This window comes from Meleagris gallopavo, chromosome 1, assembly GCF_905368555.1.
Source record: "Meleagris gallopavo chromosome 1, MGAL_WU_HG_1.1, whole genome shotgun sequence".
NCBI classification, from domain to species: domain Eukaryota; kingdom Metazoa; phylum Chordata; class Aves; order Galliformes; family Phasianidae; genus Meleagris; species Meleagris gallopavo.
The window spans coordinates 58,128,008-58,155,790 of record NC_139404.1 but is presented as its reverse complement, the minus strand read 5'-3'; the positions used below and the strand labels follow the sequence as shown (position 1 = coordinate 58,155,790).

Here is a 27,783-nt window from a genome sequence, read left to right as displayed (position 1 = left end):
TACGTGTCTGTTCCAATTTGGACACGTAAGATGCGAAACTGCTTCACAGTCTCTGGATGTGAGGCAAAATCTTTTGGGTGGGATTGTGTTAGTGTGTGTGTAGGGAGGTTTCCCTGCTGCCTGCGGTCTCCAGGCTGTCTTGAGACTTCACAGGGAACTGAATAGAAGCACTCTGCTCTCTGTTTCTTTGTAAAGGGGTGCTGAGGGAATTCCGCAATTAAAGACTGGAGAAAACCCAACAGGCAAACCTGCCTGTGTTTACCATCCTGACTGGCTTCGTACAGCAGAAACAGAGCTTGAGGAATAAGAGCAGCACAGAGGCCTCAGTTGTTCCTCTACCTTGGGACATGACGTGGAGCTGCTGGCTTAACAAGCTCTGTGACTGCATATATCTCAAAGGAGGAGGCAAAGCCTTGTGAATAGGAAAGCACAAGCTGTCACACTGCAGTAAGAAAAGGAGATTGAAGGGCCAGAGTTGTTTGACTGAAAAAGAAATAAACCGAAACCAAACCAAACCAAACCAACAACAAGTTAAATGTAAAAGCTTAAGTTTTTCCTAAAAGAAGATGAAAGATGAATATGCCTTTTAACATCACTTGTTGCTGTTTCAGAGAGCCACTGAGACTCCAAATGAATCAGCATGGTTTTACAATGGTGAGGGCACAGGGAGGCTGGGGGGAAACTGGCACTGGGATGATCCCTGCTTAAGGATAATGCAAAGAACTGCTCCTTTTCACTTCCTGAAAAATCAGACTGGGGGAAGGACTGACCCCATGCATAGGAGTCCCACTTGCAGCAGCAAAATCCTTTTGCATTTGATTTACTTTTTGTCTCCCATTTTTCTTTAAGAAGAGGAGGGGGCTCTGTCCTGGCCTGTCACTGGTCTGGCTTTGTTCTCATTTGTTCTCATTATCCTGCATTTTTGCAGGATATACAAAAATAGTTTCGCTAGTTAAGAGAGGTGTAGCGACACATTCCTTGTTAAGGTAACGTACGAGAGCAGAGAGGCTGGAGATAAGCTGTGGGGTACCTGCTGGGAAAGGAAAACAGGAATTCGTGAAGAGGAAGAAGCTGAAGGTATGTGGCTGAACTGGGACGGGCAAGTCTAAAAATGTAACAGAGAATTGGAAGGATAAAAAAATGGAAGAATGGGAAGGACAAGGCAGGCAAAACAATGGGGAGGACACATCACAGTGCAGAAGGAATGTAAACTATGCTAGAAACTGTTAGACCCTATTACTACAACACAGTCACAAAGGCATCTCCAGTAAACAATAGATACTGTGTTCTAGTTGGTTGTCTAGAACAGGCAGGCACAGATGAGAAAGAACTGCAGAGGAGATTAAAAAACAGGTTTAAAAATGTGAAACATTTCCTTTCCTCCTCCTTTTTCTTGCCCTCTTCTCCTTTCCTGAGTTTCAGGACAAACACAGTTTTTATAGTTGACACTAATTTGGTTTCACACATAAAATATACTTCAAATAGATTTAGGATTAGAAAACAATCCCCTAGAATGTGTCTTCAGATGCTGCTGAATATTCAGTGAGATTTCTGAGACAGGTTTCTTCTGAAATGCAAAATGGAAAGGTTTTTGTGGTGTGTTTTTTGCTTGTTTGTTTTTGAAGGGAGAGTACATTTTCTTTCCTAGCCATTCGAAAAAATGCTTAGGCAAGAACTGAAATAAAGATGAATTAAGGCACTTTCTATTCAAGGAAAATAATGAGATTCCATGTAACCAGCTACTCCAATACCAATTCTTTGAAGTTGACTTATGTTTTTTGGAAGCAGAAGAATTTATCAGTGCCATTTGTAGAATCAGAGCACTGTAGCTGGACTTGTCGTGAATGGATGGCAACATGTGAGGGATGCTTAATCTTAAGTTTTTTGAAAAAGAGATTTAATTATGATGCATACATTGACTATAGGGGAAAGTATCACATACAAAAGTACCCCAGAAAGAACATTTACATTAGAGCTGTGGCAGTCAGTCCTTTCACACTTCTTTCTCTTCCTTCCTCTCTCTCCCTGCAATATGACTGACAGAGCAAACTGGTTTTGAGGGCACACCGAAAACAGATTAATTCAGAAAGCTTGGAGGAAACTGGTTTAAGTATGAATATTGAATATTGATGCATTCTGCTTAGCTTTGAAAGCGCTGAACGACACAGTCTTAATTTTAAAGACAAACAAAATTCCTATGTAAATCTCTAGGATCACCTGGAGAATGAAATGTCATTCGCCCAGCATCTTTTTGTCTTTGTTATTTATGCAGAGGTTTGGATACCATGATTGGAGGTGTCGTATGCAAGTGCAGGTTAGTCAGGAATAGCTGGGTTGTTTCTACAGCTGGCCTATTCGTTTGAATAACCCTGCCGAGAGAAAGCGAACCCATTGCTGCCTGCCAGCAAAACCCCTGCGAGGATGGAGCGGTCGCACTGCCACCGCGCGTTTCCTGCTTGGAACAGCACGACCCTGCGCCCTGCTGCTTTTCCTCTGCGGGTTACAGCCTATCAAGAGGGTCTGTAGCGGGCCGGGGGTTAAGCCCGTGCTTAGAGACCTGCGATCGGTGTTTTATTGCATTTATATTTGTCAGAAGGATTAAAGCTGAAGTTAAATCCATCTGTCTTTTGCAGTAGACACAGGTAACCTACGCTTTTATTGAAACATATCCCTTTCTTTAATCTTCACAAATCTTTTGGAAGTAGAGGAATGGAATATCACATATTTTTGGAAGATATTGGAATTTTTTTTTGGAATATCACATATGTCCTGGAAGATAATTTAAACTTTTTTTTTGTTTGTTTATTTGTTTGTTTGTTTGTTTTCTTGAGACACAAAGGGGAGAAGTGTTATTTGTGCATTACTAAAATGAGTGTGATAGCAGTTCTTCTCTGCCTGACAGACGACAATAAAAGCGCTGAGAGCTGTCACAGAATCATAGAATCATAGAATCACTCGGGTTGGAAAAGAACTTAAATATCATTGAATCCAACCATGATCTAACCATACTACCCTAACTAATAACCCTCCTCTAAATCATGTCCCTGAGCATCACATCCAAATGGATTTTAAACACATCCAGGAATGGTGACTCAACCACCTCCCTGGGAAGCCTATTCCAGTGCTTAACCACCCTTTCTGTAAAGAAGTGTTTCCTAATATCCAACCTAAACTTACCATGGAGCAACTTGAAAACAATAAATCGCAATTACTGAACATCCCAAGTTGAAAGGGCTGCATACAGCTTTGATGGGCACTCTTTCTGAGCTGACAGCGTTCAGGGGAGTGGAAGTCTTCCTGAAGAAGGAAAGTGTCCACACGTGCACATACTAGATGATGGGGATCTGCAGTTCCTGGCACATCAGTAACTTTCCCTTGCTCTGCACTTTGGTGAGATGCATGTGCAAGTGCTGGTGCTGGAAATACAGCCCGCAGCCTAGAACTGATTGGTCTTCCTGACTTTTGAAAGGTTAGAACTGCTAGATGGCCATGAACTTTGTTTTATGTCTTAAGAGAACCAAAGGGGCAAGAATTTGAGGTGATCCTGGAACTGTAGATAACAATGGCCTCTCAGGTGTATGGCTTTTTGGTAATTTTTTTTTTTTTTTTTAATAATTGCTAAGGCCTAACTTGTGTTATGACCTGGGGGGCAAAGCCATGTTCATTTCAGCATTCCTGCCTTTTTTCTTTGTTCGTTTTTTCCTGTGACTGTCTAGGCCTCTTTTTCCCCATTGGGAAGAGATAGACATTCAGTGAGCAGGAGAAGAGGTAGAATTATTCCAGGATTAGAGGCAACATCATCTGCACACTGTGGCATGGAGTGAGAAGGAAGCAAGTTTTAAAGGAATGTGGTAAAGCCCATTTTTTCCTGTCCTGTGAATGTCTAGTGTGTAACATTCCATTGATTGTTCTCTTCTGTGATTCATCAGAGCTAGCTTGAAGCTTGCCAGCAAAGCAGACAGTGCTGATAATATTGAATTGAAGAACTGACAAAGTAAGGACACGACCTGTCCCTGCATGGGACTGTTTTCTGCCTGTGCCCAGCATTTGCTCTCCTCATTTCTTTTTGTTATATGTCACTCTGTTCTCTCAGTTTCATCCTTTCATTCCTAGTCTCCTCCTCCTTCTCCTTCTCTTCTTCTTTTCTTCTTCTTCTTCTTCTTTTCCTTCTTCTTCTTCTTCTCCTTTTTTTTTTTCTTCTTCTTCTCCTTCTTCTTTCTTAAAGTAATCAAATGTAATAATTAAAAAGTGTGATTTTTTTCACTTTCATTCTAGGCACAGAGCCACACATAACCATTTACCAGAACAAAAGCTGTGCTCTGCATCTGTCAGTTCTTGAGTGATCTGGGCAATGGGAAAGCAGTCAAAAAAGATGCAGGAAGGCATAATCAAATGATCTTATCAGATGCTGCCCTAAAAGGAGCAGCAGTTTGCTTGTTTGCAAGGTTTGGAATGAAAGGAATGAAGCAGAGCTAATTTCAGTAAGCTGCAGTCAATACTGTGAGTAAGAGTTGTCTCAAGTGGTAGTTGTTCTTCCACACATTAGCAATATATCCAAATATGATGACTGATGTGTCATCTTATACATGTCAGAAATTGAGGAGTTAAATGCTATTCCTGATAAATGCTGAAAACCAGACATTTAAAAACACTTTTTATTATTCTGCAGCTGATTTAGAATTGTTTGAAATTTGGGTATTCAGTACATGATAAAGCAACATTTAAAAATAATATTTTTTCCTTATGTCATTGTAAAGGTTTTTACTGATCATATTTCCCCCATCAAAGCATCTATTGAGCTAAAACTAAAATTTTGTGGAATTTCTTTGGATCACATTATTAATTTCATTAAACTATCCAAATATCTTTTTCTAGTATAGTGAAATTGTAATCAATAGGGATGAAGAGACTTGGGAGGACATCTATTTATCTCCTGCTGTAAAGTAGGATTAACTGTATATATGAAATAACAAATACCTAATCTGCTTTTAATATATTTTTAAAGCACAAGGGGATACTATTTCTGTGTGATACTGCTTTTCGACAGCCTGAGGATGCACACATGAAAGATCTATTATTCTAGACACTCATCTGCATAATACCACAGTGCTGCATCCAAATCAGTTACCGTAAGAACATAACAGAAAGTACTGAAACATACTGGAGATTAAGTTGGAAGAAAACCAACATGCACATGCATATTCATTTTGGGCTGGACTCTTAGCTCTTCTTCAGCAGCTTCGTGCAGAAAGCAGTCACAGACCTTCCTACACTGTTTCTTTGGGAAAAGGAAGTCTCAGATAGGCTCCAGCTGCCAGAATAGTTTATAATTGATTTGTGTGTAAATGAGCAGGTCCAGCTGGCCAGCGAGAAATGCGGTTGAGAGCTGCTCTATGAAAACAGCGATTTTCTGATGGATCCTTCCCTCCTTTCCTCCTTTCCTTCTTCCTTCCTTCCCTCCCTCCCTCCCTCCCTCCCTTCCTTTCTTCTTTCCTTTCTTCCTTCCTTCCTTCCTTCCTTCCTTCCTTACTCCCTTACTCTCTTCCTTCTCTTCCTCCTTCCCTTTCTTCCTCTCTTTCTTCCTCTTTCTATCCTTTCTTCCTTTCTTTCATCCTTCATTTCCTTTTTTTTTTCTTTTTTTTCCTTTCTTTCTTTTGCTGTCTCTTTCTCATTCTTCTTTCCTTCCTTCCTCTCTTTCTTTTCCTTTCTCTCTTCCTCTCTTATTATTTTTATCTGTAAGCAGTCAGACATTTTATGGATGCAGGTTTGTAGCAATTTATCATGTTTGAAAGAGGTCAGGAGAAGTACAGTCCAGACTGGTCCCTGCTTCCAATAAATGTAATCAGTTCTGCAGTATGAGACTGTCTTATTTCCTCTTTTTCTTAATTTCCATTAATTACTCTCTCTCTCTTTCTCTGTGTTTTACTGCTAACAAGGACAGAATTTTACAATGAAACTTTTGTATTCTAGGAATTTCCAGTGCAGATTAGGGAATGACAAGAGAATAGGAAAGTGTCTGCTCTTGGTAGCCTGCTGTATTGCATAATGGTCAACAGTGGATGCTGAGTACATAACAAACAAAAAGGTAGAATATTACAGAATCATAGTATCGTTTGAGTTGGAAGGCACCTTTTAAGATCATCTAGTCCAATACTGCCTGCAATGAACAGGGACACCCACAGGTAGATCAGGATGCTTTGAGTCCTCCAGCCTGACCTTGAGCAGTTCCAGGATGAGGCATCCACCACCTCTCTGGGCAGTCTGTTCCAGTGCTTCACTTTCCTTTATACAGTTCTGCAGCTTCTAGCAATGTGCAGATCAGGAATGTATTTAGTCAGAAGCAGTACCTTTGTGTTTAATTGTTTTAATGATTTTCCCCCATGAATTTGGGTAATGTCTTTTTGCATCTCTGTCAACTTTGGCATCACTATTGCCCTTTTGTAATGAATTTTATGGCTTAATTATAAGGTCTGAGAAGGCATATTTCCTTTTGAGTTTTTTGAGTATCCTTGATTATAATTTCACTTGAAGTCATCTATTTTTGGTATTATGAAAAAAAAAAAAAAAAAGAAAGGAGTAAGTTATTCACTCTCTTCATGTTCTGGAAGTTAACAGTTCTCTATACTGTTTCTCTGCAATTAGTTTTCCAGTACTAGCCGTTTAATCATTCTTTGCATGAAAATAACTTCAGACTTTAGATCATCTTTATCAGCCTCTTCTACTTCAGCTTTATCATTTCTAAGGCGGGACAACAAAACTGCACACAGTATTTAAGATGCAAAGGCACCTTGAGTTTCTATAGTGCTACATTGATTAAATCCTGCTTTCTTGTTTCTGCTTTTTTTTTTTTCTTCTTTTTTTTTTTCTTTTTTTTTTCTTGCCTTACCAGCTGTGTCCCTAAGCTCTTGTTTCTAAGTTAAACACTACTGCAGAGAATTCTTTGCCTGGCCTTTATACTTCCTGCAAGGTTGTTGGGTGCAGCACAGTTCAGTTACTCTTACAGAGTAAATCCTTCATGGTAACATTGCAAGAGAGGACAAAGAAAAAAACACAACGCTCTGATGGTTGAAACTTGGTTTCTGCCTTTGTGTTCCCTGACTAGCTTCTCTGTGAAACAGCCATGCACAGTGTATAAAAATACTCTACTGTGACATTTTAAACTACTTAAAAGTGATTACATTTTGCTGTTTTTGTGTTTCTAGTCCTGGCAGGCTGATGAGCTCACAAGGTATCCGTGATGCTGTAGAATATGTATCAGCTTTAATTAGGAAGATCAAGTATGCAAATGCACACAAACATGGAGTTTTTACTAGTAAAAAAGAACTATAGATCAAAAGGAGCAAGAGAAAAATATTAAAGAAAAACAGTCCTTACCTGCAGAGACCAAATTTTGGAAGAAATCCAAGTCATACCAGTCTGTCTCAAGTGTTTTCAAACTTCTATCAGTTTCTATCTTAGTATATATTGATAATGTAAAATTTCCTTAGCATAAACCTAGTCTATATATTTTATTAGTTTATATATGAATCTGGGATGAAAACATCTACTAGAAAATCAGAACTCATTTCATTCCCTTCTAATAACAATAGTCAAATCGTTTGCTTACACTGCCATTGTTCCAAATGTTTTACAAACATTCACGAACTAAACTTGACAGCATCACCACAACCAGATTATTTGGCAACTAATTCCCTCCCTAAGGTCATCCGTAAAACCAAATGAAATGTGGGGGTATTTTTCTAGAAGCATGTTCTAGCTATGGCTTAATCAATACACTAATGCACTTTAATGTCCTCCCTCCTCTTTGTTCCTTTACTGGATAATAAATGCACATGTATTTATCAGTACCACAGTATTTGCCATCTGTTAGGTGCTAGGTCTAAACAGTGGACATTCTTTACATCAGTGGACTCTTCCTTGCTATGTTTCCGAAGTTCAGTATCATTTTAATATAACCAGGAGACTGGGAAGCTGTTGCCTCCTTTGCCAGTTTGTGGAATATTTTTGATAAATTATAGAAGTGTATCTACTCCCTTTTTGCTTTCTGTAGTATCCTGTTTCATTTTCAGTTTAATGAACTGTAACTACAGGAATAAATTTCTCTCATATGATTTGGATAACTCTGAACATGCTGTGCCAGCAACCACTGAATTTCATATCTCTTTGTCAGTACTAGACACTATCTACAGATGGGATCTGGGAGCTTTGTAAAGTGCTTCCTGGAAGGCTGAAGAAATCCATCCAAATATATCCCTGATGTGAGCCACTGGTAATAATGGAGATACAACAAGAATAAATATTGTTTTGGTGCCCACTGAATCTGTTGCATTTTGTTTAGGTGGAAAGTTTATGAAAATGTTTAAAATGAGAGTCTTCATAATATGAATCGAGACTGGGAATTCTTAGTCAAACTGTGCTTTTTTTTTAATATCAACTAATCTTAATTGATCCCCAGAAATACTGCTGATAATTATTTACTGCTGCTGCAAGAAGCTCTATCTCAACAGGCAATTTAAACTGGACTATTTACTCAGCTGAACAGCAGGCTAAGCAGACAAGGACATTCACTGTCTGGATCAGAGCTCAAAGAAGGGACTGTATGAAGTTAAACAGTGTCTGCCAGTTCTGTGATATATAGTTACCAGTAATTATACTGGAGAGATTACTGAGGGTGTTTTCTCTTACTGATGGGCTTCCTGACATCCCCTCTAATATTCCTGCTGAAAGTTTTCTTTGCTAGACCTGGAATCAACTGCAATCAGGAATTAAAATTTCTTCTGCTCTGCTTTTTAACAGAAAAGACACCAAAATCTCCTGGTTGCAAATCCAAGGCTTTCCTAGAATATAAAATAATAAATGAGGACATGACAGTCATTTAAGATGTTCTTGTAGTTTAAACAGATGAAGTATAATAGTTTTCTTTTCCTGGGTTGATTTTCTGTGACATCAGCAGCTGATGGAGCAACTTGAAACAGTTCCCTGAAGTTTAACTGTGAGTTTATTCCTTCTTGCAGGTTGCTCTTTACTTATCTTAGGAGTTCGTCAGTCCGTCACTACTTCATGCCTCTGTGACCCAGATGGTTCCCTTGAGATTTTCACTCACTTTTGAGGAAAAAGGAAATTTATCTTCTCCTTCTCTTATAAGAGTTCAGTATTACCCAATTGCAGTAGCCTAGAAGGGGCAGATTTTTCTTTTTTGTGAGCTGCTGTACATAGCAGAATGAACACTTTTGGAAGCAAATTAAGTAGTTTTGTGAAATAATTATACAGGCCTACATTTATGTAGAATATGTACATGAAGTTGCCTAAAAAATGAAAATTCTCATGGAAACTGCAGACAACTGGGAAACATGCATGAGTTACTTTCCATTAGCTTTCCTCTCATCACTGGCATCTGTCCCCAACAACTTGCTTATTTCCTCCTGCTCCGAGTCATTTAGCCCCTTGTCTCTCCATCAGAGGGAGACGTTGGAGAAAAAGTCTTCACAGTATCTACACTTTGTTCTTTGGCCCTGAAACAAGATCTTGGCAGTATTTCATAGGAAGAATTTTATGTAAAGTTTATGTAGATCTGTGCTGTAGCAGCTTTCTAGAATTTTTTTTTCTTCATCCTAACCCATTGTGCAAACTGTTCTGAGCTTTTTGAACTAGTATTCAGTGCTATGCTATGTTCTGCTTCGAGTTGTTGCTCTATGTTAGCAACAGGTGGTGTGACTCTTCTTTTTGATGTGTGAGCACACACATAGGTATGCACAGACATGCACAGACTATGGATCTCATTCTTCCACCAAGGTGAGTTCACTGAGGAGGAAGAAACCCTCAATTATGGAAAAGGCCGCAAACACTTTTTTTCCAGAGACATGAAACTTTTATTCTGTTGTTATTTTGCACGAAAAAAGGACTAAAGAATTAATAATTTATCATTAATACTTCATTATTAACATATTCCCAGAACTGCAGATGTATTGTGCTATTGTTCTACCTCCTAGTAGACTGCTATTTACACTGAGGGCAGGGGATAAAAATGTCTTGGTTTGCTGCCTGGTGCCCTGATCATTTGACCACAGAATACAATGCTGCACGCTTATATTTGTGTGGCCGTATTTCCTTTCTCTGAAAGGCAAGGTGTGAGGAGGGGGAGGGAAAAAAGTGGGGTTAAAGCTTGTATCAGCTGAATTTGTCTACAGCACACTCTGGATGGACTCCGTGTCCACCCTAGAAATGTTCCAGATTCTGTCAGTTCAGAAATAGCCACAGTAAGTCTGCCCAGCAGACAGGTCAGAAAACTGTTGTATGACAGCTCCTAGCTTGCCAGGTAGAATACAGAGAAGCAGAGAAGATAACCCTCCATCCCATGCTCCACCAAGAGATCTCCTATCTCACTTTGCCTGAAATCACACAGAACTTGAATCCTGAGCTCTAGTCCAGGAGTTCTGCAGACAATTTTTTCATTGCAAATCTGAATTTCTTCTTTTAGCCATTCCTCTTTAGTCATCGAAAGACTTCTTATCTTGTAGCAATAATGTTGTTCAGCTGGGAAAGAGTATCTTCTGTTCTCATTTTGGGCTCTTATAGAGGAGAAATACTTAAGATATCTTCAAATAAGTGTCTTCTAATTTATAAGGATGAGTGTATATGTTATTACAGGTTTCAATGTGAGATAAATGTGATTAACAAAAAGAAATAGACTATGCATCAAAGACAGAATATTTTGCTTAAATTCAATTACAGTTTTCAAACAGTCTTGTATATGTTCTTTCTCCAAAACTGATTTGTATTTACTGACTTTATTTCTTAATTATTACTGGATGCATCAGAAGAGTGTGATTGCTTTTGTCAACTACTTTTAATACACAGTTATATTCCTTTTCAGAAATGATACAACCCTGTAGCCCACTGAGAATTAAATTAACAACACTGAGATGTATTCTCTGAATTGAATTTCTGATTGAAACTGCAGTTGCTTTAAACATTGCTTATTTTCCTCTAAAAAAAAAAAAAAAGAAAAAAGAAAAAGGATTACAAATATGGCTAGTGATAATTTTGATGGAGTAATGTATATATTTGTATAATAGCCGAATTCAAAATCACCCAAAAGTACTACAACTGAGTTCTGTGAGACTGACTACACTCTTTAAAACTCATCGTATTTTCTTATTTGCAGATTAGAGATCATACTTCTCTTGAATCTTATATAACTCTGCTCAGGTAGTATGAGCTCAGTGCTATAGTACTGTTGTCAGAAGAAACAGTGGCAAAATGTGAGTAGAAACACCTAGTGAAATTTACATTGAATATAAAGTACTGTCCTTCTGTAAAGATGCTAGCAGAAACAATCATCAGATATGGCAGAAAGAGAGGAACTAACTTGTCTTTGGCATTGCCTGTTCTTTTTATCGACTACAGCTGTCATGCTCTTCATGAGATAGAGAACCATGAGACTGAGAAGAGCACAGCTGAGGATTAAAAGTCATCAACAAAAGATAGGTCAATAGAATATTATTAATTTTGAGGAGTACATTTTGTGACAACAGGAGTCCAACTGAACTAAATGCAGGACCTGCTACAGGAGTACCAGAGTAAAAGGAAGAGGCACAGTGCATGGGTTAGTTTTCAAATTGCTAGAGAAAATTAACATAGAAGTAGGTGATAGGAATAAAGGGTCTATGTTTATTTAGGGATATTTTAGGGGTTGCCTACTGAAAGCTAAAACAAGACCTGTTGAGGTAGTCTTGGGAGAAGAAAAGGAATAAAGTAGCACCAATGCTGTCAGTGATGTTTGATGTTCAAGACATTTTGCAATTGTGTTCTGTAAGGGAACAGTTTAAGTGTTATGTCTTTTTTTTTTTTTTTTTTTTTCCCCCAAGTTGATAAGCGTGTCAGCTCCTTGACTTCAAACAGTCAGTGTTTGTTAGCCAGGAGTAAAGACTGAGTAGTAAGAAGAGGAACCATGGCTTATTCTGAGGAAGGTGGAATCCGTTTCTAGCTTATAGATGAGAAAGAGTGACATATTCTGTTCTTTTCAAGAGGAAAGAATGTAGGAAAGAAGCTGGAAGAAAGAACAGTGTAAAGAGACGGGAAGAGGGTGTGAACTTTCAATCACATTGAAAATGGCACTTTACCTTCCATATAAAAATAGCAAGAACAGTTCATGAAATATTTGAACTTGTGGTTGAATCAATCTGCTCCAAACTTTCATGTACTTTGAATTGTGTTTCCATATTTTTAGTGTCTCTTCACTGAAAAAAAAATTGCAAATATAGACAAATTATATGTTATGATAAGCATATTAGTAAGACTACAAATATACTAAACTGTTGTAATAATCATAAACCTGAAAATTTAAAATAAGTTTCTGAAAGCATAGATGTGTTGATGTATCATAAAATGTCCAATTAAAATTCAGGATACTTTATTCTCTATATTTCAATCTCTATGTTTTTTTTTGAGTGAGACAGAGAATAAAGAAAAATGATATGTTCCACTTGGTCACACAAGCCTGTAAGACTTTTAAAAAGTTATTTTATACAAGAAAGAATAAAGGGCAGGTTGAAGCTATCAACTATATACTGGAGAGGCAATTGGAGTACTAATGCAGTTTCCTCTTTCATATCCACTATATGATATCTTCCCAGAAGCAGAAGGCTACACTGTGGAGTCTTCTGTCATGATGAGACTCAACTCAAATGGACACAGTTTTCATAAGGAATTGAAGATTCACCTCTTGATACACTTACAAGTTGAGGCCTGAAGAGAAAAGAAGATTGCAGTGTCCTATCAGTATGACATGGAAGTGAAAAAAACCCACACACTTATACTGAGTTATGATTCTAGAGCTTACAGATCTAGAAGGGGATTTTTACTCAAGCACAGTTGTTCAGGAGAAGCAAGGATAAAAAATGATGGCTTTTAGTAATAACTGGGTAGTGTGACCTAGGTGTCACTGAAGGTGAGAAGATTTTTGCATTTTTGATTTTCAGCAGCAATGCCATCTCTTTTGTTGTTGTTGTTATTACTTTAAATTGATGTAGCAGGGATAAGAAATAGCTTAAATGAAGATATTTCTTGCATGTTAAACAAAGTGATGCACTGGAAGATGTGAACTTTAACTTTGACCAAGAGGAAAGGTTTTTTGATTCAAAATATGGCAAAACTCAATTCAAATAATTGTACAAAAAGTATTCTATTGGTTGCAACTACTAGACACTAAGGAAGATCAAGGGTATGCATCAACATTATTAGTATCAAGTAATTGTACAAGATGTTGAAGGGAAGCTAAAGTAAGCTTAAGAGTGCTTGCGAGGGTCAGCCTTCATTCATTCTTTAAATCACTTTAGATTAGGAGTCACTGAAGTAAAAATTAAATCATAGCCCATAAAATCAGAGGAACTGCTTCATTACTGTCAAGTACATTTAAGGAGAATCAGGCTAAGCCACTGCACAGAGGATTCAGATCTATATTAACTGTGTTGTGCACTCAGTTCTTTCTACTGTGATTTGGCCTTTTGGTCTGTTGCTCTCTGTTCTTCCTGTATCACCTCACTGTGCCTGCATAAGGTGATTTTCCTCACTCTTTTGAGTTTTGATGAAGCATGGAATTTTTCTGGGAGTGGTTGGCTTGGTAGACTATACCAGATTGTATTCCTCTCCAGTTTGTACAGACTCTGCCACAGGATGGTATTCCCCTGAATTTCCCCAAAAAGCAATGAATAAAAGCAAGTTCTTGCAGGCTGTTCAGCATCTAATTATCTGCTTTGTGTGTACAGTATGGATCACAAGAATCTTTATAGCATGCACATGACTCTTCTAGCTCTGCAGGTCTATATTGAATCACAAGGCTGGGATGCAGGGATTTTGGAGATTTTATCTTTTTTCGAGGAAGCCTGGCAGAAATTGCAACTCAAATGGGAGCAGGAAAATGACTGAGACTGTGAGGAATGGCTTGTTGGGCACATATGTTAGTGTTAATTAACTGTGCATTTGTCATCTGCTGAAGGAAAAGAAGTAACAGCAAATTGGTCATGCTGAATGGAAAAGCCACAAGAAAAGTGCTGTGGCTGGAATAGATGGCTCTGCTGAAAAGGAAAGAGGCGATCTGGATGGAATTGCAGAGGGACAGAAGGAAGAGATGTCTTGGTTGTGTGAATACACATGCTTATCAGCTTCTGTTTTTTTTTTTTTTTCTAACTCTTATGGAGACTAATTGCTGAAACACGGCAAGAGTGCACAGTGCCAGAACAGGTGGCACTGCTCACTGTATTTCAGCCCTCCTCTTTTCCTTAAGACTTCTCTGTCAGAGAAAAGAGAACCTGAGATTGTTAAGATCACTGAAAGATTCTTTACTTTAGGGATTAGTATTCAGCATAAAAGTCATTGACATGGAAGGTAAATCAGAGCTCATAGATTAAATTGAAAAGACTATGTAAAAAGAACAACAAAGTTACAAATTCAAAGATTCTGAGTCAAGGAAGTCTCAGAGCTAAGATATACATAGTGTTTGTACAGTCTTAGCCTGACCAAAAAAAAAATCTGAATATAAATAGCATAAATCAAATAGCAAGGCATTGTACAAATATTATGTGGGATGTACAAGCTATATAAATTCATATATTGACTAGTTATAATTCTGAATTGCATTCAGAATTATTTCATTAATAATCAAGGACAAAAAGTGAAACAGGCAATCAAAAATCATGGTAGTGGAAAATCTCAATTGCCTGTAACTTTGTCTTGTACTTCTATGATTATTAACAAAATCATAGCTAAAAAGTAAATAATGGAAATTAAATGGATTTCAAGGAAGGATCCTGGGGGAACCTGTTGTGAGAGGGATATGATGGATTACTAAGATTGCCAGGTGGAACACTGATGCCACTAAACTTGCAAATGTCTATGTCAAAACCATAATTCAACATGTGTCATATAGAAGGAAAAAAGAAAACATTTCAAAGTAAAGCCAAGCTTCTCAGGTGAGAAACTGGTGTGTATAATGAAAACAGCACAAAAATGTTCTGGAAGAAGTGACATATGGTCATGAGTAGTGATGCCTCTTTACAACCATTTTTCATTCTTCTCTTTTTTGATGAAAGGTCTGGGGGCCTCTGTTAAATATTTCCATGCAGTTTTCAAAGTATGGTGGGAAAAGATAGTTCTGTAAGAGGATAGAGGTACTAATGTTCAAAAGTCAGTCACAGCTCCTCTATCATAGGCTCCCAGAAAAGGATACTGCAGAAAATATGTCTTATGTCAGGCAAATCAAAGTGATGGCCAAGGCTGAGGAAGAGCATTTCATGTTCTTTACAGATGCCGAGAAATGGAGAACTGTTCATTAACGTGTCCTCTAAGCTGTGGTGATTTTCAAGGAGCAAGACAAAAGAGAAATCAAAACTGTCTAGAGCTGCCAATTTAAGGAATTTATAATACATGTTCAAATCCCAGTTCTGGCCTCACAGAAACAAGAATTTATTGTTCTGTTGTATTAGGGTGTCTGTGTGAGATAAGATGAGACCATCAGTCCAGTTTTTAACAGATCAGAGTAATTTTCACAAATCATTGTAAATGACCTTTATTTTCAGCCTCAACAGAAAAAAAAAAAAAAAAAAAAAAGGCAGTGGACCATTGTAGTTTTATTTATATTCTTTTCTTTGGAACCAAAATTCTCCAAATGTTGGTCAAAGCAGATGATGAAGCTGTAGTGCTGGACTATCTCATACTTCAGTTCTGTCTGACACACAATTTCTGTGATAAAAACAGGGGTACTGATCTTAAAAGCAACTAATTGTATCATTGTGATGAGTAGTTAGAAAACTGCAAAATAGAAAACTTCAATGGTAAAATAGTCCAACTTTGTGATTCCTCAAAATATTAGGTAAGACCAGAAGTGATACATTTTACCGAAGGTAGGCATCCTCATCCAACACTGAGTAAGAAAAGAGACAAACATACTTTCCTAGAGATGAAAAGTACTTCTTGCAAAGAGGCCTAGCACAACTTTGTAAGCAAATGAGGAACAGATCAAATGTTTTTACCTTCATTTCATCAGATCTTACTTTGTTTAATGTCAAGTAATAATTAATATACTCTTTTGACGTATTTCTGAACTATTTATTACTTCTCATTTCACTTCAGATTTTATTATCCAAGAGTGACCAGCTGCTAGAGAACTGATAATAGTCCACTCCCTCAAACAGATGCAGACCAATATAAAGCAGTGAGTAAGGAAGAAAGGATTCCAGGGTTGATCACCATTGCACCACACTCCTCCAGCTCGGAATTTTGAAAGTAGGTTGTCCTTACCATACACATATTTGTTGGTTTGTGATGTGCATAAAATAACTTTTTCTATCCTCAACAGAAAGAAAACCCACAGATGAGTTCATCCTATTATGGAAGATGCTCACAGAGCAATAAGGCTAGAAGACTTCCACTTTCACGGGTGTTTTTAAGTACAGGCATTGGAGGGGACATGCCACATGCATGTGTGACCATCCAGATATGCCCAGAACTGAGGAGGTTTTACACCCTTCATGAAGGACAAGAAGGAGGACTGAGAGCACTACAAGATGGTCAGCCTCACCTCAGTCCCTGGGAATTTGATGGAGCAAATCCTCCTAGAAATAGTTTCCAAACATATAAAGAACAAGAAGCTGTACAGAGTGTAGTCAGCATGGTTTATGAAGGGAAATTGACGCCTGATCAAGCTAGTATCCTTGTATGATAAAGCCTGGGGGAGAAGGAGAGAGCATTTGGTATTATTTATTTTGGCTTTAACAAGTATTTCTACACTTTGTTCCATAACATGCTCGTAGACAAACTGATGAAACACAGACCAGACAAGTGGACATGGAAGCAAAATCAAAACTGGTTGAGCTGTTGAACTAAAAGAGCTGATCATCAGAACAGAGACCATCTTGAAGACAGTCCAAAGTTATGTATTCCATCTGCCAATAGTGGGATCAAAGCTGCTTGATACAGTCTTTAGAGATCTGAGCAATGAGGCACAGTGCACTCTCAAGAAATTTGCAGATGATCCAAAATTGGTAAGCTTGTGGATATACTACGTGATTGTATTGTCATTCAGATGAACATTGACATGCTGGAGAAATGGGCAGACAGACATCTGACAAGGTTCAACAAAGGGAAGTACAAAGTCCTATTCCTAGGGAGGAAAATCTCCATGCCCCAGTCCAGTCTGGGGCTGAGCTACTGGAAAGCAAATTTGCAGAAAAACCCCTTGAGGCTCTGGTGAGCAAGTTGATCATGATGCAGCAATGTCTCCTTTGTGCAAAAGCCAATGGCCTTCTGGGATGCTGTAGGAATAGCATTGCCAACAGATTGAGGGAGGTGATCCTTCACCTCAGTTCAGCAGTGGTGAGACAGTGACTGTATGCAGTTTTGGATCCTCTGGTACAAGAGGGACATGGGAAAGTGGAGCTAAGGACTACAAAGGTGGTTGTGGATCTGAAGCATGTGAGAAGCCTAAGAAGGCTGGAACTGTTAATTTTAGAAAAAAGAAGGCTTGGGGAAGTCATATTGAGTATGAGTGTAAATGCTTGATGGAGTGAGTGAAGAAGACAGCTAGGCTGTTAGTCAGATCTAGTGAAGGAATGCTTTGAGATTGACCTTGAACTGGAATAAGTAGCTTAGTATGGCTGCTGATCTCTGCTCCTTGGAGACAGGCAAAACACAACAGGATACGGGCCTGAGTAGCCTGCTGTAGGTGATCTTGCTCTGAGCTGGGTGTTGGACGAGTGTTAACGATTCTCTGAGTCTGTTATTCTGATAGTCCAGGTACCTAAATGATTAAATCAAAAACTGAAGAATGCAACTGAAGTAATATTGTCTAATCTTGAGATTTAATTTGCCTGAAATTTATTTTCTGACCCACCTGTTCAAGACATGGACAAGTGCATATAGTAATTAAAATACACAAAAATTATGTCTGCAGCACAAATTATATGTCACAAACACTCTTATTCTTGCAAGACTTAATTAAATATATGCATTTTAAGATAAAATAGATGAAAGTAAGTACCTAATAACAGAAAATAGTGTTAACATAATTAGGGAACAATGCCATTCTTTATTACCTTTATTAACATTTGTTTACTAAACTGATCTACCTATTTGCTTCCTACCTAATTAAAATTAATTACAAGAGGAGTAATTATACTTGCAATAAGATTTGCTCTTAACAGATATTTACTTGAGCTCTAATTTTATAGCTGCATCTGATTTTGTCATATTGCATTTTAATATGTGGATGCTCATATTCCTTCTTAGATAGTTTCAAAAATGAAATTACTAGTGTTGTGTATAATTACTAAGACTTCTGAGAGCCACTTTGATCGGGAGAGAGATTATTTGTCACTTTATCATGACAAGATGAAATTTAAGCTGAGGAGCTAGCTGTCTTGTAAATGTACACACAGACAATGTTAATGTCCTTCCTTGAATAGTATTAAATGGTATAGACTTATATGTGCACCATTGGCTTATGCTGGATACACATAGAAATATCTGTTTATTTGAGAAATAGGGCATTTGTCAGGGTGTCACAGCACAGAAACACTCAGGAGAAGAGCAGAATTCAGGCTGCCAGTCTCTCTTTGTATATTTTCCATTGACTCCAGTTAATAGGCAGAATGTAGAGTATGAATACTTAGTTAAGAGATAATATAATAATTTAAAGAACAAATTGTCCTTTGACTACTGTACACCAGCAATTAAATTAGTGGGACATAAGCCACAGATACCAGAAATGGATCTTTGTTATCTGCAATAGTGTTGGCTGTATAAACCAATGATATCTGAATAAAACCAACATATCCAGTAACTGTAATTGGCCAGAGAATGAAAGCAAATATTCAAGTTTCAAAAGCAAGATCCAGTATAATATATTAATTTCAAATTGCTAAACTAATACTTTATGAGAGCTCTGCAACTGAAATACCCATTGTCTATAATTATTTATGAAATATATTCCTTCAAGTCTAATAAATATGCATGCAAAAATAAAGGACTGTTTTGCTTTTCATCCTTGCAGTAGCTCCTACATCTCTAGGATATAGAAACAAATTGCACAGCAATTTGCTCATGTAAGATGAAATAGGTCATTAAAAAATGAAACAATATAATGGATGCAACATGTTGTTTATTTGTTTGGATCTGTATATTTTAATCTCTAGGTAATGTTGCAATGCAAGTTAAAATAATCTAACAAGAGACTAATCAAAAACTCAGACAAATATTTCTCCTTGATTGGATTTTCTGATTATCTTATACAACCAGAACACACCAGGCTCTTAAAAATGTGATGCACAGCAAGAAATGGAGCATTGGAAATGGAGCAGTGATATTACATATATACCATTCATTAAAAAGGACCTAGAAGCAGAAAGTAATTAAAAACACAGAATTGTTTAACATTTTTAAAATGCTATTAAATAAACATCATTTTCTTTTCTTTGATGAATAGCTTACTTAAGTAAGAGTGCTTCAAGCATTTCTAAAGCATGTGGACATAAATGGAGAAAATCCCAATGGTACGTTGAATTTGCTTTTTGATCTATGGAATTTTGATAATAAGTTAAACAATATTTAATATAATGCTTTAGCTATATACCTATGAACTACTACTTTTAACTAAATGGTTCATATCCTTTTCCCTGAGAAAAACAGGAAAAAATTGAACTAATTTCTTTTTAATGATATAAAACTTTTTTTTGCTCATCTATGGAGATGTGCAAAACTTATTTATTTATTTGTTTTTAACAAGAAGGAGGAACAAAGACAAGATGTTATCAGAGGAGCTTCTGACATTTTCTTCCTGAGTTATTTGGTTTCACAGTTGTTGAATGGCACCATATTCAAAGGGAAATATTGTGAATTGGAAATGCCTGCTTCAGACTACTGTTTTGTGAGTGCCTTCAAATCTATTTCACTTTCTCTTAGAAAATTTGAAAACCACAAATGTTCAGTAAGATTTCTGAACCAGTTTTTCTTCAAATAAAAGGACAAATTCTGTCGTATAGAAATAAATTTAATAATCTATTCTGCTGAGATTTAACTGGAGTTTAGTGTCGACATTCTTTAATCTCAAAGACAAATAACAGCCTTTTACCTAATTATCCTACTTTCTTGATTACCTCAAAAAAAAAAAAGAAAAGAAAAAGCTACTAATTTGTGACTAATTAAAAGATGTTTTCCTTCTGCAGCTTTTGCTTTTTAATGCATCTGTGAAAAGTTACAGACACCTCACATTCCACATGAGGGAGCCTCTCTTCCACTGAGCTCAGAGGTGAAAGACTGCAGTACTGGATCTTCTCTTATGAAATTGTTACAAAAGACCTGCCCTGTAGAGAAAGCTAAAGGCCATTGAAGTAACTTACATAAAACAAACAAATAATAAAGAAACAAAAACAGCCCCTTCCTTCTTTTTAATGACAAAGAAATCTTTGGAATTTAAAATTCTTCGGCCAGTGAAGTCTCTATAACAGAATACAGAAGTAATTTTCAAAGTGAACGTCAAAACTTTTTCCCTGTCAGTTTTGTACTAAGAACTTTTCTTTGATAAACTGATAGTTTGATAATGAAGAAATAGGTTTTAAATGCACTTGTTCCGAAGCAAGAAGCTCTTCTATAACTGCAAAATGGAAGGGACTTTGAAATTCTTCATGTGTGGCAGTTACAGAATAGTTTTTTCCTACATTAACCAGCCTTGCCAGAAAGAGCAGATTTGTAGCTGTAAAGGTTAAAATAGTACTATCCAAGCTAAGTGATAAGCAAGAGCACAGTATACGTTTATTATATATTGGCACACTGTAGTAGTCCTGGAAACCTCCTTGTGTGTGTGTGTGTGTGTGTGTGTGTTTGTGTATGTGTGTGTGTTTGTGTGTAAACAAGGAGAAGGTGAAATTAAGTCTTAATTAGGGTGGGTAGCAGTGGCTCCCCTAACAGACTCAGGACATGACACTGGAATTCAAATATCTCATTCCAGAAACTCCAACTCTGGCATTTCATTTCTGGTACAGGGATATTTATTCAAATATACTTCTGTGTGTTGCATGTCCATCACCAACACACCTCTAGAGAGGTTTAAATGCAGCACACAGGTATTCTGGATTATCTGGATTATCCCTTGTGGGTGCTTCAGGAATCTGAAACGTTTGTTATAGGTGTTTAAGAGTAGATTGTGAAAACTGTTGTCCCCATCTGTTTCTTCCCTTTCTGTTTTTGATATTGCAAATCCCTGGACCTGCTGTTTGCATGCAGGTGATCTCAGCACAACCACCCATGCAGCAGATAAATAGGTTTTGTATCCTCTCCTGGTTCCCACCTGAACGGGTCTAAGAAGTTATGTACGAAAGAACAAGCAATCTCTGACTGTGAATGGTTCACAAACAGTAGTTGATGAGCCCATATCTTCTGCAACAGTATGAACAAGGTCCACAAACAGCATTTTCTCTCCACCTGACAGGAACATCAGAGGCATTAGGATGATCCAAAATTTGGGTGATACCTCATGTTCCCTGACTCACCTTTTACAGAATAATCCTGGATTACTGTGTGACCTAGCTGCACACTGTTTCTAGCATGTCATGGTACTATAGTGTGATGCTGAGCTAACTGCAAAATGGCATACGTTCAGGGATTGACTTGATATTAGTACTTCAAAGATATTTGGGATCATCATATCTTGCTGAGACATTCTGAAACTCTGAGGGCCATCAGGGAATGGATCCATTCAGAGCAATGTAACATGCTTTTTAACCTGAAACAGGCACGAATTATAGGCTCAGGCAGACACAGAAAATAGGCTCAGCTCCAGTGAAGAAAGTATACTAACATTTATTATTGTGGTAACAACAATAACAAAAGCAAAAATAAGACTGGAAAATACTTATTTAATGCTTACTTTGAAAGAATATTTGCTATTAAAAACTAAATTGAAAAGGAAGTGTCTCTCAGAAGTCTATGAACAGGTTGAAAGATTTTGCAATGATATTTCCATTTTCAGATTAAAATTGTCTAAGTTATGCACACAGATGCATTTATAGAAGTATGATACTCTGGAAACTTTATAAATCTTACAGATGTCTGTAGACTTTAATGGGATAACAGCTCCTTCCAGCCTGAAATGCACTAACACAGGGTATCTTCAAAGGGATTACTTAAAGTACTTGACTGAAGAAAAAATCCCTAAGGGAGAAGACCTAATAACTGATAAATGATAAAAGAAATGTCACATTATTTGTGTGGGCAATTTTATCTTTTTTTTTTTTTTCTCCTGCTTTATTTTTTTGAGCACCAGTAAGTTTTGGTATACATAAACCATTTAAGATAAACCAGTAAACGTAGATCAGATCCAAAATAATCTTAATTGTTCCAAATGTTTTGACTAGATGTATTTTGGAGAGCCTTATCTGGTGTCAGTACACAACACCCCAAAATGGAAGCTGTGACAAAAGAATGAAACCATCACAGGGAAAAAATTGGAGTGATACTTAGAATCACCAGTACTGAGCAACACTCTTTAGCTAAGGACCATCGACTCATCAGTGCTATATTAATAGACTCAAGGAGATAGCATCCAGTTTGGATAGGTTGGATGTCATGGGAACAAATGAAAAAGAGCACCTTAGCAGCCTGTGTCTCCCTCTGATGTGGTTAGCTCCTTTTATGAAAATCTGTGCTGTGGATTAGAGCCAAAGAAGTGTAGTATAAGAACCTTTGAGCTGCTGTAGAACCCAGAGCTGCTTTTCTGCATTCTCTGCAGAATAACAAATAGCTTTTGTGTCCAGAGCTCTGAGATTTCCCCAGTAGTGAAGAGAATCTTCACCTTAACAAAGAACAGCGTGGAAAAAAACTTTTATATCCTTTCCCCTCTGGAATTTAACGTATGCTTTTTTTCTTTGCCTCAGAGATGAGGGGAAAACGTTCAAAGAGGTTAAGTGCTATGGCAGAGATGATGAAACAGCTAACTGCTGGAATGTGGACGAGAGTGCACATTCCTTTAAGCGATTTCAGCCTAAACCACTATCTCACAAGTCTTCTGAAGATTTAATATGATCTTTCAGAAGCCATCTAAATATTGGAAGTGAAACAGATGCTACTATATGCGTATTTTATGAGATATTTTTCAGCTTCAACAATAAAATTTTAAATGCTATTTCATCATCTTTTTTTCCTAGAACCACTGACATAATAATTGTTTTATGGCAATCTTAGACTCATGATCCATTTAATAATGCGGAGAAGAGAATATAACATAGGAGGCAGACAGCAATCGAATGCTATTATTTCTCATGGGAAATTTCCCAGGAGGGCTATGTGTAGAAGAAAGATTTAATTCCTTACATTTTTATATGTTAAACCCACTCAGAAATTGAACAGCATATGCTTTAGAACATATACATTAAGCAACAATATCTGAGAACACAGTAAGGCATGTTACTTTTCCTTTCTGTTATTTCCTTTTCATTCTTACAACAACAAAAATATGTATTTTGTGTTAAATATTAGTTTATGCAAGCTACATAAAGAAATAGTTAAGTGGCCCATTTCGTTAAGGTAGGCTGTAGCCTAAGTTAAAAAAAATAAATAGGAAATGCTCTGGTTCAGTGAAGAATACTTAGAATCCTTAAGAATCTTTCCGTTTTTTTGAAATAGGAGAAAATTATGATATTTATTCTTGGTATCACGGTATCACAGCCACAGTAGTGATTTGAGGTTGGCTGTACTTGGTCTTTTCCACTTCAGAATTATTCTGACTTCACTCAATATTGTCTCTCTTATTGCAGTGGAATCTCAATTTTATTTAATTTACTCAGAATTAAACATGATTTTTCTATACTTTATCCTATTAACATCAGATCATGAGAGTCTAAAGGGAACTAAATGATATGTATGTCCCCTTTTTAGCTCTGGTTAGCCTTCTGACCCAAATGTCAATCTGTAAAAATTATTATAAAGAAATGCTGGAATATTAGCCATAAAATACTGAGATGTAAAGAAGTCAGGAAATAATTGGATGCTTTATAAAGAAAATGAATGCTATGGATAAAAGTATTTTCCAAAATAAATGTTGTAAAGCAATATTTAGAATACTTTTAAGAGAAAGTAATGATAAGGAGAAATAGTGATTAGAATTAAAGGGAATATTTTGCAAAATAGGCACAGATCTTTATTTGAACAATGGAAGCACAGACAGACTTTTGGTTGTCAGTGTAAGATGGATCAACTTTTATTATTCTTAGTAGCTCAGATAGACTACACTTGTTTGGAGGATAAGAGCTGTGAACTACTCTCCTGGGTTTCTGGCCTTTGTAGAATACTGTTCCTTTCCAGAAAAGACAGAAATGTTGCTTATGTCTTAAAAGCTTTAATTCAGATTCAGATTTACATCCTCTCTCTCTTTTTTTTTTTTTTTTTTTTTCAGTGCTTTAGGCAAGCGTTTAACCTATGCTGTAATAACAGAGGTGTAATTACACATTGTTATTTGCCAGCTCTGCTGTGAAATATCACCTGGATGAAAGACGAGGAAGGCAGCTTAAAAAACTACTGCAAATAGATTTGCTTTATTTTAGTTTCAGATGCTACACTTACTTTATGATCTGGGATGCATTAGGAAGAGTGTGGACAGTAGGTTGAGGGCGGTGGTTCTACCCCTCTGCTCTGCCCTGCTGAGGTCACATCTGAAGTGCTGTGTCCAGCTGTGGGCTCCCTAGTTCAAGAAAGATAGGGAACTTGTAGAGAGAACCCAGTGGAGGGCCACTGAGATGACGAGGAGCCTGGAGCATCTCCCTTATGAAGAAAGGCCAAGAGCACTGGGATGGTTCAGCCTGGAGAAGGGAGAAGTGAGGGGGCATCTCATAACTATTTATAAGTACCTAAGTGTGGGGGTCCATGGGGCCAGGCTCTTTTCATTGGTGTGCAGTAACAGAAGAAGGGGCAAGGTGCAGAAACAGACAAAGAAAGTTTCATAGTAACATGAGGAAGAATTTCTTCACTCTCAGAATGGCAGAGCACTGGAACAAGCTGTCAGGGGGATTTTGAAATCTCCTTCTCTGGAGATATTCAAGATCCCTCTGGACACCCATCAGTGCAACCTACTGTGGGGAAACTCCCTTGGCAGGGAGTTGCGCTTGATAATCCCCTGGGGTCCTCTCCAACTCCTACAATTCTGTGATTTTGTAATTATTCTTCTTTTATCATTTTATTTTTAATTTTCTATCAATGAAATCATTATTATGGTTGAAGGTGTCTTCATATTCCAAGTGGGGAAGAAATTTCTCCATGTGTGAGATTAGCAGAGACTTTAGGACTCAAGTTATAGCATGAGTTCTGACTCACATTTTCACCCAATGAAGTCCTTGTTGGTGTAGAAAGCAAGGACAGTTATGGATCCCATAAGTTATCTTGCTCTTTTCTAATAGAACACCATATTTTTTGTGTCCTTTCGTCTTGTACTAAAAGTCCTAAATTTGCTACACATTTCTAATAGTGGTGAACACACTGCTCTTCTAAAGGGAGACATTTTACCATCTGATGTGATTTCAAGTACTGAAGTTTATGACTCCAATGGTCTATTCCAACACCTAAAATCCCTAAATCGATTTCTGTAGGAGATTTCTAGCTCTAAAATCTTATTGGAAAAATTAGATCTTTGTGTGGAAGACCACTGTTATAGGAATAGTTAGACCTTTATGTGGAAGTCCATTTTGAAACCTCTGATCAAACCGGTTCTCATATTGATCATGAAGCTGTTCTTTCAGAAAGTTGAAGTGAAGTTTGGAAAGCTACTACATTTTTATTCTAAATCTATGATGAATTTAATAATAGAATCATGTAAAAGTTAAAGCAAAATTTGTTTTTGACACACATGCAAAGGGGAGGAGGAAGTAAATGTTAGAAAGCAGAACTTTAAGTAAACCTTCAAACCTCCAGATCAAGCTATTTGCTCCTCATTTACTCTTTATTTTCACATGCAACCTCTCTGATGAATTTCCAAGATACAAAATTGAGAGTCTGTCTCCCTAAAAGGTAGGATTTGGAAATTGTTGATATTTAGATATAAAGAAATACTTGAAAAATGAGATGAAACTTGGTTTAGCCAAGTTCTCCTAATTTCCTGGGCTGAAAGTAATAGTGAGATATATGACAAAACAGCAGTTTGTCTTTCAGGGGAAGAACTAATTCAGAGTTTTGCAGGATAAAAGTATTTTGATTAAGTGACATCTTATTGTACCCTGATTTAATATTATCAACTACTCCCATTCTCCTACCTTTACTTCTTTAGTGTCACTGTGAAATAACCTTCCACACTTCCTAACTAATAGACTAAGCAGTCTTTTTCCATATACATCTGTTGTTGTCTAAGCTCTTTGTTGTTGTTGTTGTTGTTGTTGTTGTTGTTGCAAACTGAAAATTTGAATGGGACAGTGTTTCATAGTATTATATCTGCTATTATCAGTCTTTTGCCATATATAATCCTCTAGTTTGTTTTATAACATTAATGATGTTATGATAATTTTAGGAGAGACCTTTAAATGAGTTTATAAGAATAAAGCAAAGAACTAGTCATGCTCCTGAAAGGCATTTACTGCAAACAGAAAGAAAGTCTGCTTGAAAGAAAAACGCTGAAGGATCCAATTTACACCTCAAAAACAAACAAATTTACTATAGTTTTTAACACCTTTTTAGGAAAACTGAGGCATTATGCTTTTAAAAATGAAGGAAGATGAGTTACTGAAGCAGTCTCATTATGTTCTGGTTCCAACTGAAATTATGTTATTAGGAGATCCATGTGCTAGCTGTATCCATCAGTCAGATGAATTTGCAACATGAGGTTCTTCTATAATATATAGGTGTTTCTGAAAATATGAGTAGCCAACATGAGAAAAGAGAACATGGTTATTCAGAGATCTGAAACAAAATTTATTAGCAACTGTATAAAGAACAATGCCATGAATCCAGCTAGTATTGGTAAGCCTTCCATTTCCATGTTGTTTCTTTTTTTCTTTTCACATAAATGTGTTAATAACTGTATATCTCATCTAAATTAGTTTAATTGCAGCACAGTAGGCTCGAAAATGATAACAAAACAGAAGCAGAAGTGCTTCCCCAAATTTCTTTTAATTTAATGGAATCATATTTTATCAGACTGATTAATATGTAAAATTACTAGTCTTACTTTTGAACAAAATATGTTCTCTTACATAGCTGCTTGTAAAGCAGAGGCTCAAGCACATAAAGGTTATGATTTTATACTCTGTAATAGTAACTAACTGAAATTTCATCTTTCCTGCATGTACTAGAGAGCTAGACAGTAAAATTTAGTTTCTTCAAAAGAAAAACGAAATACACTTGGAATGACTAAAAATAGAAAGAAAATAAATCAAGAGTTATCAAAGGAGTATAAACTTGCTGCTCTGCAGTACAAACCTTTTGCTAATTAACATGTAGTAAAAGGAACATTGTTGAACATCTGGAATTACCCAATATTCTTTCTAAATATCTGGAGTTACCCAATATTCTTTCGTACACAGGAGATTTCTTAGAATAAGTGAAATACTGGAAAAATCTCATAACTTGCAGCGAAAAGGTTTGTGTTTTTTTTTTTTTTTAATTAAAAATAAAAAATAAAAAATAAAAAGAAAACTACCACAACTAAGTTTGCTATTTTAAATTAGTAGAAATATATGGCTTAAAATTGTTAAGAGGGCTGAATGAGAGCACTGTTTTGATGACACTGAAATACAAAGAAGTAAAGATAGGAGAACA

At 36.9% G+C, this 27,783-nt stretch overlaps 1 long non-coding RNA gene across 1 annotated transcript; it reads left to right on the top strand.

The window, feature by feature from the left end:
• Nucleotides 1–725: 725 nt before the first annotated feature.
• On the top strand, nt 726–27,783 carry LOC146545344 (uncharacterized). Its single transcript, XR_014884639.1, has 3 exons — nt 726–1,077; nt 16,129–16,281; nt 16,355–27,783. It is a non-coding gene; the product is annotated as an uncharacterized LOC146545344 (long non-coding RNA).